The sequence below is a fragment of the Mytilus californianus genome, unplaced genomic scaffold, assembly GCF_021869535.1.
Source record: "Mytilus californianus isolate M0D057914Y unplaced genomic scaffold, xbMytCali1.0.p SCAF_1, whole genome shotgun sequence".
Lineage (NCBI taxonomy): Eukaryota > Metazoa > Mollusca > Bivalvia > Mytilida > Mytilidae > Mytilus > Mytilus californianus.
Window position 1 is genome coordinate 110,902,847 of NW_026262581.1, and position 13,876 is coordinate 110,916,722.

Here is a 13,876-nt window from a genome sequence, read left to right on the forward strand (position 1 = left end):
TTTTAGTTATATCGCTATGCTTTTTGTAACCCTAATAATTGAGCAACTCAGATGAAAAGAGTTGTGATTTGCTTTAGTTTTTTTAGCCACAGCAAGTATAAATGTGCTTGTTCAATGTTTGGTAACCATGTTAATTGTTGTCGGCATGATGCTTTGTAAATAGGTTCCCTATAACATTTTTTTGTTGGGTAACTGCTGACAGTTTACCATGTGAAAATTCTGAGAAGCCAAAAATAATGCAGAATGTATAAATACGTAGCAATGTCAGATCTAAACAAGAATGTTAAATATGATAGCATATATTGATGTCACCTTTCTGTAAATTCAACTTCGATTCACAACTGCTTGTCAATGGCAAATATTTCATGTACAGTCAGCCTGATTAAACCGAAATGAACTATTTTCAAATTATGTTTAAAGTTTGTTTTTATGTTATGTCGTTACACCAATGTCCCATGCTAGTGGTGGTGATGAGCGCCTAAAAATATTTAACATTGTCACATTCTTTATGTGCCCGTCTCAAGTCAGGAGCCTGTAATTCAGTGGTTGCTGTTGGTTCATGTCCGTCATATTTGAATTTTCGTAAATTGCTTTGTTATTGTAGACACTTCGTTTTCTCTAGTGAATTGTTATATATTTTCCATGTCGGGACTTTTGAAGCTGACTGCACGGTATAGGTTTTCTCATTGTTGAAGGTAATTACGATGCATTCCAATAACTTACATCCACTTCATTGAACTTCATTTGGACTAAAGGAGTTGTCTGATGATCATTAGCAAAAATATATAAAAATCTTAAAGTTTGCTTCAAGTGGCTATTCCTTTAATATATAAAGATGTGTGGTTACTTGTTTTTTTTTTTCTTTCATTGAACTGTTATCCAAACTGAGCGTGTTAGTGAATTTCTGCATTCCTGTCTTAGTTTTAATGTATATAATAATAAAAATGTATATTCAAAGACTTAAATATTTATTTCTCCATGTAAGACAAGCATGACAAATTCAATGAAATTAAAAAAAATACTAAAAAAAGTCATTTTCTCCTGTAGTACTTCTCCCTTCTTCTAATGCGTGATTTCTTTCTGGGGGTATTCCTACAATAAAGAATATATTATAAATAAAAAGAAATAATCTTTGTCAAGTTTATAGCATAGGCAATTCATTAATTTTTAAGACAGTAATCTGAGACTTAAGACTCAGCAGTAATTGACCAATCATGTCAATATGGATCAAAATAGTTAAACTGATAAAGGATGCAGACCAAAGGTGCATGTACTTTTTACATCATGTTTGGGTCAATTATTTAAAAAAAATACGTCTATTTAGGAACTCATGATGTACTGGTATTTCACATGGTGACACATTTTCATTGCATAATATTATTATACTAGCATGTATAGACTGCATATATATTATCAATGGAACCAAATATAAATCTAAATTTCTTTCACTAACGATACAAATTCACCTATCAGACCTCATGTTGTGTGTGTGCAACTTGTCTCGTGTGTTTCTCAGTTCTGCAGCGGGAACTTACTGATACAGAAAAATTGGAATTTCATATAATTACAAATTTTACATCATTACATCGGTTAATTACTAAGGCTTGCACATACATTATCCGGAAAACAGATTGTTCATCTGAATGTAAGTTATGGGTGAGTTGCTCATTGACCCTGTCCCACGGACTGGTAATAACTCGAGGTTACTTTCCGGTTTGGTCGGTAAATTCAAGTCTATAACTGCACTTATTTTATTTAAAGTGCTTATAAACCAACATTTATGAACATGTCAAATCTTATATTCACACTTACCGGAACATAACACTCTTTATAAATCCACATGTGTTAATTATTATTTTCTCTTTCGCTGTCAATAATGGCGGTCGAATCCGTCTTGTCAATCATTGCAGACTTACAATTAATTACTATTTGACTGGTCAGTACGGGAAGTGACCAATCTCTGTGTTATAGTAGTCTCAGGGTATATAGTTTCACCATGACAAGTTACAGATCAAGTTCAAATTAAGTTCCGCTTGGATGATTTTTTTTTTTTGCAGAGTTATGGTCTTTGGACTTAGAAAATGCACTCAAATAATCTGTTTTTCACATTTTTTGTTATGTTTGAACATGGTGAAGATATTGATTTGATATTTGTTATAAAGTTTACACCATGACAAGTTATAGATCAAGTTAGCATTTTGTTCAAGAACAATAGATTTTTAACCGGTATCGGACTATGTATTGCCGTGCAATACTCTCAGAATGCTTGTTATATATAAAAATCGAAGAAGATGTGGTATTGCCAATTAGACAACTCTCCACAAGAGACCAAATGACATAGAAATTAACAACTATATGCATAAATTTGTTAACGAGTTAAGATTGATCTGAATTTAAATCAGATTGATCTGAGTAGATAACTAAATGTTTTGAAAATATATTTCATTTTCTTGTATGTGCATTTATGAAATGTCCCGGACGTCCGACAAATCTGCCGAGACTCCTCGCAGATTGGAAAACAGCTTTGTATAAAACATTATGTTTCAGCAATACTTAAGAATCTTTCGAAAGCTTTCGAGTGTCTACCACTTACCATTTTTAAGTAAAACTTCTGCTATGGGTTTTCTTCAAAATCAATGAAATTACTTCAAAATTATCAGGCTTAAAGGTTGTAAAAAATCAAGTTTCATGGAGTATTCAACAAATATATCTTTTTGTAAAATGAATGGTATTTTTTCCTTTGATCTTCTAGTGAGTTAACTTCAGTTATTTTTAGAGCAGTGCGTTATTTGAATGACTTTTAATTATTGCACTCTCCAATCCCGCCGTTGATGGCTTCTCGTTTGAATAGCAAAGAATGGGAGGAGCTTAAACCAGTGCATTAACTTCCATCTCAAAAGTTGTTAATGCACAGTCTGGCTCCGCCTCCTTGGTGTAGTAATTAATGAAAGATTAAAACAAAATGAAATAGAAATGACTATACATTTTCCTAGTTTTTCAAGAATTTTCAGGAAGAAAAAATATTCAATAACACATAAATGACTATCGAGTATGAATCCCACGCAACAATTCTTTTTATTTTAAACGTACCTTTATCGGACATACAAATCCAACTGACATCTGCTGTTTGTGTTAATTTTCTGGAAATCAGATATAGTATCAGTCACTTTTTGATTGACATATCGAAAAGTGCAGTAAAATTTTATTGGTCAGGATTTAACCTTTGACATGTGTCATAGCCCATTAATGTTACAAATCATATATAGCTACGCCTTACTCATTAACATATTTAATCCACTCAAAGCTACGCTTTTCGTGAATTAAATAAGTTAATTCGTAAAAGGCATGCTATATATATAACTTAATGTATACTTGACAAAAAAATCAGTTTTAATGCATTTGTTTAGATTCAATTCGCAAACAGGAAAATCTTGATAAATTCCAAGCCATTGCAGTTGAAAATACGTGAAAAAACATTTAGGAGAAGCCTGAGTTTAATTAACCCGAATAATTCAGTCCCTCCCCGTAATCGATCTCTCCTATTTGCGAGGTTAATGAAGTAATCGTAGATCAGCGGATTATAACGACTGAATTATTCGGGTAAGGGTTTAATATACAGTCCGCCAAAATATCATGTGATGAGATTGCCAAATTTTTTAGGTATTGAACTAGATTATCAATTTAATTTTAATCACCACATTAAACATATTGGTCGTAGAGATTTCAACAACTAATATTCTAAATCTCATCGGTTGCTATCTGCAGAATTAAATAAATTGACTATATGTTTACTCTACATGTGTTTTGTCTAAATTCATTTTCTGTCCTTTACCTTGGCATTTTTGCATAAAAAATAATGCTTCTAAATAAGATAAAAATTTCAGGAAAGTGTTTTACGATTTGTATAAGAAGACTTTGCCAGTATGTATTTAGTGTTTTCGAGTGAAAGTTCCACTACTTAAAAAACAAAAGAATTCGTAAAATGGCTATTGAATGTTTTTGAATTATAAATAGATTGTCACCACTCTGTCTCCATGACTTATAGTTATATTCTAAGATTGTTAGAGCTATTTTCCTAATGCTTGTAGATTACAGGTTTGGTTGGCTTGCTTCAGTGTTTTGTTTGTATAAATGTTTGCTCAAGCATTGTAAATAAGATGGATATCTGCAATCAATAGATAGGCGCTTCAACTTGTATACATTATACTCTGCATTATACTTAACATCCAAAAATATTTAAGTATAATGTATACAAGCTGGAGCCCCGCCTTATCTATTGATTGCAGATGTCAATCTTAATTACAATGCTTAAGTGCAAACATTTTTACAAACAAAGAAAGCAAGCCAACCAAACCTTTAGATTACAAGCATTAGGAAAATAGCTCTTATATAATTTTATATATTCTAACATTGTAAATACACCTATATAGGATTCGAACATAGTCTGATTATAATGCAGATCCTTTGTCAAAGCTTTACTTACAACAGTCTGATTATAATACATATCCATGTCAAAGCTTTACTTACAACAGTCTGATTATAATACAGATCCTTGTCAAAGCTTTACTTACAACAGTCTAATTATAATACAGATCCTTGTCAAAGCTTTACTTACACAGTCTGATTATAATACAGATCCTTTGTCAAAGCTTTACTTACAACAGTCTGATTATAATACATATCCATGTCAAAGCTTTACTTACAACAGTCTGATTATAATACAGATCCTTTGTCAAAGCTTTACTTACAACAGTCTGATTATAATACATATCCATGTCAAAGCTTTACTTACAGCAGTCTGATTATAATACAGATCCATATCAAAGCTTTACTTACAACAGTCTGATTATAATACAGATCCATGTCAAAGCTTTACTTACAACAGTCTGATTATAATACAGATCCATGTCGAAGCTTTACTTACAACAGTCTGATTATAATACAGATCCTTGTCAAAGCTTTACTTACAACAGTCTGATTATAATAAAGATCCTTGTCGAAGCTTTACTTACAACAGTCTAATTATAATACAGATCCTTTGTCAACGCTTTACTTACAACAGTCTGATTATAATAAAGATCCTTGTCAAAGCTTTACTTACAACAGTCTGATTATAATACAGATCCTTGTCGAAGCTTTACTAACAACAGTCTGATTATAATACAGATCCATGTCAAAGCTTTACTTACAACAGTCTGATTATAATACATATACATGTCAACGCTTTACTTACAACAGTCTGATTATAATACAGATCCTTGTCAAAGCTTTACTTACAACAGTCTGATTATAATACAGATCCTTGTCAAAGCTTTACTTACACAGTCTGATTATAATACAGATCCTTTGGCAAAGCTTTACTTACAACAGTCTGATTATAATACAGATCCTTTGTCAAAGCTTTACTTACAACAGTCTGATTATAATACATATACATGTCAACGCTTTACTTACAACAGTCTGATTATAATACAGATCCTTGTCAAAGCTTTACTTACAACAGTCTGATTATAATACAGATCCTTGTCAAAGCTTTACTTACACAGTCTGATTATAATACAGATCCTTTGGCAAAGCTTTACTTACAACAGTCTGATTATAATACAGATCCTTTGTCAAAGCTTTACTTACAACAGTCTGATTATAATACATATACATGTCAACGCTTTACTTACAACAGTCTGATTATAATACATATCCATGTCAAAGCTTTACTTACAACAGTCTGATTATAATACAGATCCTTTGTCAAAGCTTTACTTACAACAGTCTAATTATAATACAGATCCTTTGTCAAAGCTTTACTTACAACAGTCTAATTATAATACAGATCCTTTGTCAAAGCTTTACTTACAACAGTCTGATTATAATACAGATCCTTTGTCAACGCTTTACTTACAACAGTCTGATTATAATATAGATCCTTTGTCAAAGCTTTACTTACATCAGTCTGATTATAATATAGATCCTTTGTCAAAGCTTAACTTACAACAGTCTGATTATAATACATATCCTTGTCAAAGCTTTACTTACAACAGTCTGATTATAATACATATCCATGTCAAAGCTTTACTTACAACAGTCTGATTATAATACAGATCCATGTCAAAGCTTTACTTACAACAGTCTGATTATAATACAGATCCTTTGTCGAAGCTTTACTTACAACAGTCTGATTATAATACAGATCCTTTGTCAAAGCTTTACTTACAACAGTCTGATTATAATACAGATCCATTTCAAAGCTTTACTTACAGGCAAAGTGTGGACATGATATGATTTTTATACGTTTTTTAGATTGGTTCGAACATATCTTATGGTAAGGACTCTTTTAAATATAAAGCTTCTGTTTTATGGAATGATCTACCTGACGATGTTAGAAAAATGCTAATTTCAGAAAGTTTAGAAATATTTTAAAGTCATAGCATGGAAATGAATGTAAGTGAAATGTTTGTGCAGATTAATGATATATTTTTAAAATTTAGATCATACCCATCTTTAATTGTTTATGCTAAGCTTCTTTACCAGTTTTCTCATTATCCTTAGTTTACGTTTTTATTTGCTTTTGCTTTTTTACGAAATATCTAAAGTTTGCTTATCGTGCTTATAAATTCTGCTGCCTTGTGTATTGATAAAAAAAAGCTCAGTAAAAAATATGTTGTCTTTGTGTTTTGTAAACCATGCCGACTCTAAATAAAGCTTATTGATATATATATCATTATTTTAAACTTCTGTCATATTTATTCATTTCTTAAGTTAATGAAAAGAAAAAAGACCTATTATTAACATATATATTACAACATACATGTAAAATATACAGTTCATCCACAACCTTTATTGGTTTTTTTCCTATCATTATACATCTCACATGTCACATTTTTCGACAAAAAATATAAAACTGGTTTTTCATTACTCAATGATTTAAAACAAGGAAAAAATTTCAGAAAATTACTCTAGAGTTATTTAGGTGTGTACGAATATAGAATAATTAAAACTAATTTTAATACTTCATGTGATGTTTACCATTGGGATTTGTTTGGGTCTTGTTGCTTTAATAGTTTATGTTTTTGCCTCGTGGTAAATGTTTTGGTTTTCTTTTTCGTGTTTTCTTTTCGCCACGATGTTGTTTGTCTTTCGTCGATTTATGTTATTTATTGTTCACATTGTATCTTCAACGTCCTTCTACTTTCGTGTTTTTTTATATTTTTTTTTTATTTTTTTTTGCGAAGCATACGATATCATATACTTGTCTTTGAGATGTTTTTGTATGTGTACTTGTTGTCTATAATATACAGGTATTACAAAGTTAAGTGCCCTTTTTAAACCCGGTTCCTTTTACATGGTCTTCTATACTATTTGTTTCTCCAGTAATTGTGTGTTTTAAAAGGATGCTTGAAACCTCAAAAGACGAATTCAGCCCCACACATATTCATGTCTGTCCAATGTCGACAAACTCGATATTGGGCGTTATTCGCATATCTTACATGTTTGGTCCTTCAGAGAATATGCTGTGGATGACTTATCTGTGGTAATCTCGGCAAAATTTATTGTTTCATCTCGGTTTCTAGTAAGTATTCTACAACTCATCATTATGTGCTGTTTAAAAGTAGTTCCCTTACTCTATCAAAAAACATGTTATTATTTTTTGTAATAAAGCATATGAAAATAATGGAATTAATTATTTTTGGAGTGTCAAAAACTCTTTGTATATTTTGGATAAATTACGTGTTTATGATGTTACGTGCAACTCGAATAAATATATGAAAATAAGGAGATGTAGTATGATTGACAATGATACAACTATCCACCAAGTGTAAGTGGATGTAAGCAATTATAGGCAACCGTTAGTTTTCCCGTTTTTCGTGTAGGAGCCTTTAATAGATGACTATACGGTATGGGTTTTCTCATTGTTGAAGGCCGTACGTTGACCTATAATTGCTTTTATCCGCGTTGTTTGAGCTCTGGTGGACAGTTGTCTCATTGGGAATCACAACAAAACTTTTTATTTTTATAACGATGCGTTTTGCAGTTTGTAATATTGTATCTATACTTGTCTATTGTTACAGATCGGTTAATATTGACCTTTTGTATCCACTTATTTCCTTGTGTTGTTATGTTGCTGTTGACGTATACCCAACATCCCCTTTAATTCATGCATTCCATTTACACAAGTTTATATTAATATGAACATTTCATTTTTTGTATTACGTAAATGAACAACGAGTAAGACAACTCCAAACATCACTCTCTAGAATACCATCGCTATATTTTCGTACATTCATACTGACCAGTTTCACTAGTGGAAGGACTCTTAAGTATAGTAAAACCAAAAACCTTTTTCCTCTTACATGGATGTAACTTCATATCTAGTCAAACTACGCTAAACAGACCCACGAAATATTTAATATTCGTGTCAGTTTTATTATCGTTATGATGTATGCATATTATATAATCCAATTTTATTTGACTGACTATCGGTCCGTTTTGTTTTCATTTTAAATATTTCAAACGACATATCCGTGTTTATCTTATAAATATATACCTTTTCTGTAGGATTTCCCTCACTAAAGGGTAATTACAGACAATTTTGTGAATGCTATTTTTCATTTTCTGTCATCCAAATCCTAGGGGGATCAAACAATCAATGCGGGGAAATTGCGACCGCAATCTCGTCGAATTTGCCATAAATCATCAGTACAAGTCTAATTTAATGAACAATCTATTGAGGTTAAAAAATCGAATCAAATAGGTAGAATATATTACAAATCTCAAAAGTCGTACTTGTTTAGCTGACTTTATTGCGTTAAGAACTAGCTTTAAAGGTAACTGAAAAATGAGGATATTAAAATCAGAACGTTTGCGGGGTAAAACAAATGATCAAGGGATTACAAAGTAAATGATCATTTTACTGTGGAGTCCTTAGTGATTCGATTTGATATTTTCTTTTTAAACGTACTTGAATAATCTGTATAAAGTGAAAATGACTAGGGAATATAATATTTACCATCCCCTAACATGTAAAATTGAAAGCCATTCCATTGTAAAACCTGAAACATGGAGATGTAAGGGTTCTTTTGGGGATCAAAAATGAATGAAATGACTGCAACTGATGGGGTATATGTCAATAAGAAACTAGCCCCCGACACACTGGCAAAAAAAAACAACAGGATCTATAAACTGTATGAAAAACTCTAAATCGACCGAGTATAAACATTCTTAAAAATAATATATACAAAATATACATGTATTGCGATAATATTTAGGTGAAATTAGCCATGAAAATAAGTTTTACTTCCCTTGTCAACCGTGTTTAATGATATTGATCTAATGATTGATTCACAAACCTCTTGTCCATGTTTTTTCTTGATCTGGTTTAGCATGTATTTTTTGGTTGCATTTGACATAATATATAAAAATTTCCTTCAATTTTTGACGGGATGAAAGAAATTTTTTCTGACTAAATTTTAAAGAATTGGGTCTCAAAGGGTTCTTATCGGATTTTTTAAGCCCTTACAAATGCCAAAAGCATTATAGTTTTTTTTTTAGAAATCTGACCATCCCCAAAAGTTATATTATGCAAAGATGAGTGTGGTAAACTTCTTGAAGTAAATCTTTGTAGTGTTTTGACTGTTTATTCCATGTTGTATAGCAAAATATTCCAACGAATTGAAGACCTTTCTCTGATGGCATGGTCACTACACTTTGACAATTAAACAAAGAAGTTATCGCTTTGAGATCAATTCCCTAAAGTTCGGAACGATATTATATACTGAATATTTATAAGTAACTCCAACATATTAAAACTCTGTTGCCATTATCTGACGTAGGAACTGGCAAACAAGTCCAATTATCAAAAGTAAATCTTTAATATTTGTCCAATTTTGAATATAAAGTATCCCCTGTTTATTCTACTTTTAAGTTCTATGGTAATCATTGATGCCCAAAGACAGTTATAAGAATCCAGACGCAGAAATATTTTTCATAAAAAATGGAACTAAGAGAAACAAAACATAAACTGTTGTACAATTTATAAATCGAAGGGATCATAATTCTGCATCGAAGTCCATCATGAAATACAATGATCAGATTTGTGGGGATTCGGAATTTATATGTAGCCTGATTTGCTTGTATAGTCTGACTATTAGTATACTTCCCGTAAATTTCAACACCTTCCGCCATTTATTATACAACTTAGCATCGTATTTTACTTGCAATAATAAGTAACACGACGGATGCTGCTAGTGGCGCAAGAGCTGCGTATCCTTCAGGAACACCAGATTTCATCCCCAGTTTTTGGTGAGGTTCGTGTTGCTCAATCATTTGTTTTAAGGGTAGTGTTTTGTTATTGTTGTTTTTAATTCATCGGTTTCCTCTTTGGTCGTTTGTTTTCTGTATTTATGATTTTTGACTGCCCCCTTGGTATCTATTCTCTCTTTTTATATTAAATCACTTGTGGAAAATGATGTCCGAATTAAAAAAAAACACACATATAAAATGCTAAGAAAGATCCATTTGAATTATTCTTGACCTGACGATGAGATCAAATGATTAATAGTGTCTATTAAACACCGGAAAGGCGATGCAGCAATGGGTGGTCGTTGAATATTTGAAGTAAAGAGACTAACTGCTTGTTTGAATTATAACTATAAACTAGTAAATTTCATATATCAGCATTTCAATCTTCTATCTGTCTTGAAAAGGCGATATATATATCTTATCATGTCTTCATTAATCGGGTACGTCGAAAGCTGCATTCGTTGATGTCACTATTGAAACAAAAAGATGACGTTATTGTGGCTTCTGCAATCTGAGCATATCCGTGGTCGTCGGTGACACAGATATTCCAAAGCGGTCAACCAAATCACGATGACATCCAAAAAAATTTTGAAGTGATGACTTCAACTTTAAAACCATTTGTAATTATTGGTTCTTTAGCTTCGTTTTAGCAGTGAAATTGTACTTTATACTAAGGAAATCGTGAGAGGAAACCCAAACCCTGAAATGTCATATCAACTGGGAGATATATATACTTCATACACAGGTGCTGCTGCAATGATGCTACATAGAAATGAAAAGTTCACAATTTTTGAAGCAGAAATCATCTCTTTTGCCTTTAAGTAAATTTTAGTTATCAACCTACCTTCATCGCAAATTTCTGGATGTAAATGAATCAGATTTAACTCAATCTGTTGCAACTTGTATTTCAATTTCGATGTGAAAGATGTGTTTACCTTGGTAACTAAACTTTGAATTATATGGTGAAAGTGCATCTATATGGTGGAAAGTGGCAGCCGATTATGCTAGCTTCTTTTCGGTCATCCCGAGAAGATATTCGTTTTTGGTGTTCATCACTTCTACCTGTGCTATTTCTTTAACACATTTTAAAATGATTTACCCTTCAAATGATAGTTTGGACACAGTGATTTAGATTTATATCGCGGCAGATGACACTACTGTACATCATTCATCGCCTGTTGTGTCTGATGTAAAAGTAAATTAAATTCAGATATGATCAATATGTATACATTGTGCACAAGTAAACGGTATAAAGGTAAGAAATGATATAAACGGTACCAGTTATTGCACTAGATGCTGATTTCGTCAACTAATGTCTCTTCAAATATTGACAAATCTTAACTCGTGTTGACGAATTACAGTCGAAATAGATCTATTGTATAAAGATGTAGAGTTATATTATGTCGGGCATGTCTGAAAAGCTACTAGTTTGGAATAAATATTATAATTTGTGGTCTTAGTAAATAAATGCTTATGGTTAAAAATAGCTCTGGGTTAAAAACAAAATCGTCCAGAATGGGTTTGATTTGTCAATTGAGATTTTGCTTTCGATATGAGAGTCTATTACTTTGTTATTATACATAATATAGTTTATAATAATAATAATAATAATAAATGCTTTTAAAAAAAAGGGTAAAATCAGTTAGTACAATATTAATCCCCCCTGATGCCGTCTGAATAACTCAAAACATAATAATATGATATATACATTTATCTTACCTCCTAAACATTTCTAGGAATATGATTGGTTAAAAGCAACCGCGTGGAGACCGTGTATATTCCATATTGGATTAGTAGGCGGGGCTTATTTCAATACACGGCTAGTATAGTGGTGTTACGTCCCTTTATAAAAAACAACACGGTGTTGAGGAAAAATCTTAAAGGTTTCAACAGACGAAAAAGTTGATGATGAACGATTGAAATAAATTCATAAAACCCATTTAAAGCTAACAAGTTGTTATTGTTGGCATTTGTTTTTGTATAGACCAATGGAAGTAGGTTCTTAATACTAACGGTATTGAAGACTTGATCACTTTGATAGGACACTCGTCTAAATACCACATGTTAAGATAGTCGGTAAGATAAATTCGTTACATAGTGTGCTAGTGACCTAATACGATATATATGGGGTCAGTAAATTCCATATGGGGTGAGAGCGAAGCTAAGCTCTCACCCCATATGGAATTTACTGACCCCATATATATCGTATTAGGTCACTAGCACACTATGTAACTAATAATACATTTTTCAATTCTTTATTACTTTGAACAGTACAGTTCATCAGTATAGTATGCATAAACATACAATTTACAAGTTGTATAGCGTTAACAAAAACAGAAATAATAAAAAAATATGAAATTTACCCTCTACTACATTTAGATCATTTATATAAACACAACTTACTATGCAAAACAAATGGTGAAAACATACAGATTATAAGACTTAGTGTTACGTTTCATGAACATATTTCCTTAATGATGTACCAGACAAATATATGGATTTTAGACTATAGATAAATTTCTGTGATATTCATTATTTCGTTGGTTTTACATGTGTATATGAATTTGATAATTAGCTTTTTTGTTCTAAAAGCATGAAATTATGATACCTTTGTTTGGACTGTTCTATCTTTGTTTTATCTTATTCCAAAGAACAGTACCGGAATATTGAAATGTCTTTTTCATAAAATTTGTTCGCGGACGTGGTATGAAAAGACAACTGTTGTCTGATGAACGCAAAGAATATCTTGCATTGACATTTTGGTTATTGTTGAATAACAGACACAGATAATCAGGTGCAATACTATTTACACACTTATACATTAATACTTCTTTGTGATATATGATACTTTTTTGAAAATTTAACCATCCTAATTGTTTGAAAAACGTTTTTGACGGTGTATCATATGCTTTGTTAAGAATGATCCTGGCTGCCCTTATCTGTAATTTTAACATTTTTTCGATATTTGAATTACTTGTTTCTGTCCATATTGTACAGCAATAATCAAAGAAAGGAAGTACATATCCATTATAAAATAAACACTTTTGTTCTCGTACTAGGAACAACAGAATTATTTATTTCGTAAAAATTATTTCCGTACTCCATGTATACCTTACAACAAAATTATTTTTATTTACCTGTGCACGTTATTTTTTTGGCGGCATTTTGTCCATGGTTATGGTTGTCTTTCTGATATTGTTTTAAATCTAATCCCCTTGTTTTATTAATTTTGTATTTACATTGTGTCATAAATCAAATTCATTCGTTCAGTGTATGTTCACTTGTTGTTGTTAATATGTCTTTTGATTGAATTAAGCCATTTCAATTGATATTTTATAGTGTGTCTTTCTATGTTGTGATTTTACACTATTGTTTCAGGTAGGGTGAAGGTTGGCGCCTATTAAAACGTTTAAACCCGCTGCATTTGTTTGCACCTGTCCTAAGTCAGGATCCTGATGTTCAGTGGTTGTCGTTTGTTGATGTGGTTCATAAGTGTTTCTTGTTTCTGGCTTTTATATAGATTAGACCGTTGGTTTTCCTGTTTGAATGGTTTTACACTAGTCATTTTTGGGGCCCTTTA

The 13,876-nt window shown here is 31.5% G+C and overlaps 1 long non-coding RNA gene across 1 annotated transcript; it reads right to left on the bottom strand.

Annotated features, from left to right (window-relative positions):
* Nucleotides 1-951: 951 nt before the first annotated feature.
* On the bottom strand, nt 952-1,893 carry LOC127730755 (uncharacterized). Its single transcript, XR_007995272.1, has 2 exons — nt 1,813-1,893; nt 952-1,092 (listed from the first exon to the last, which is right to left on the bottom strand). It is a non-coding gene; the product is annotated as an uncharacterized LOC127730755 (long non-coding RNA).
* Nucleotides 1,894-13,876: the final 11,983 nt, after the last annotated feature.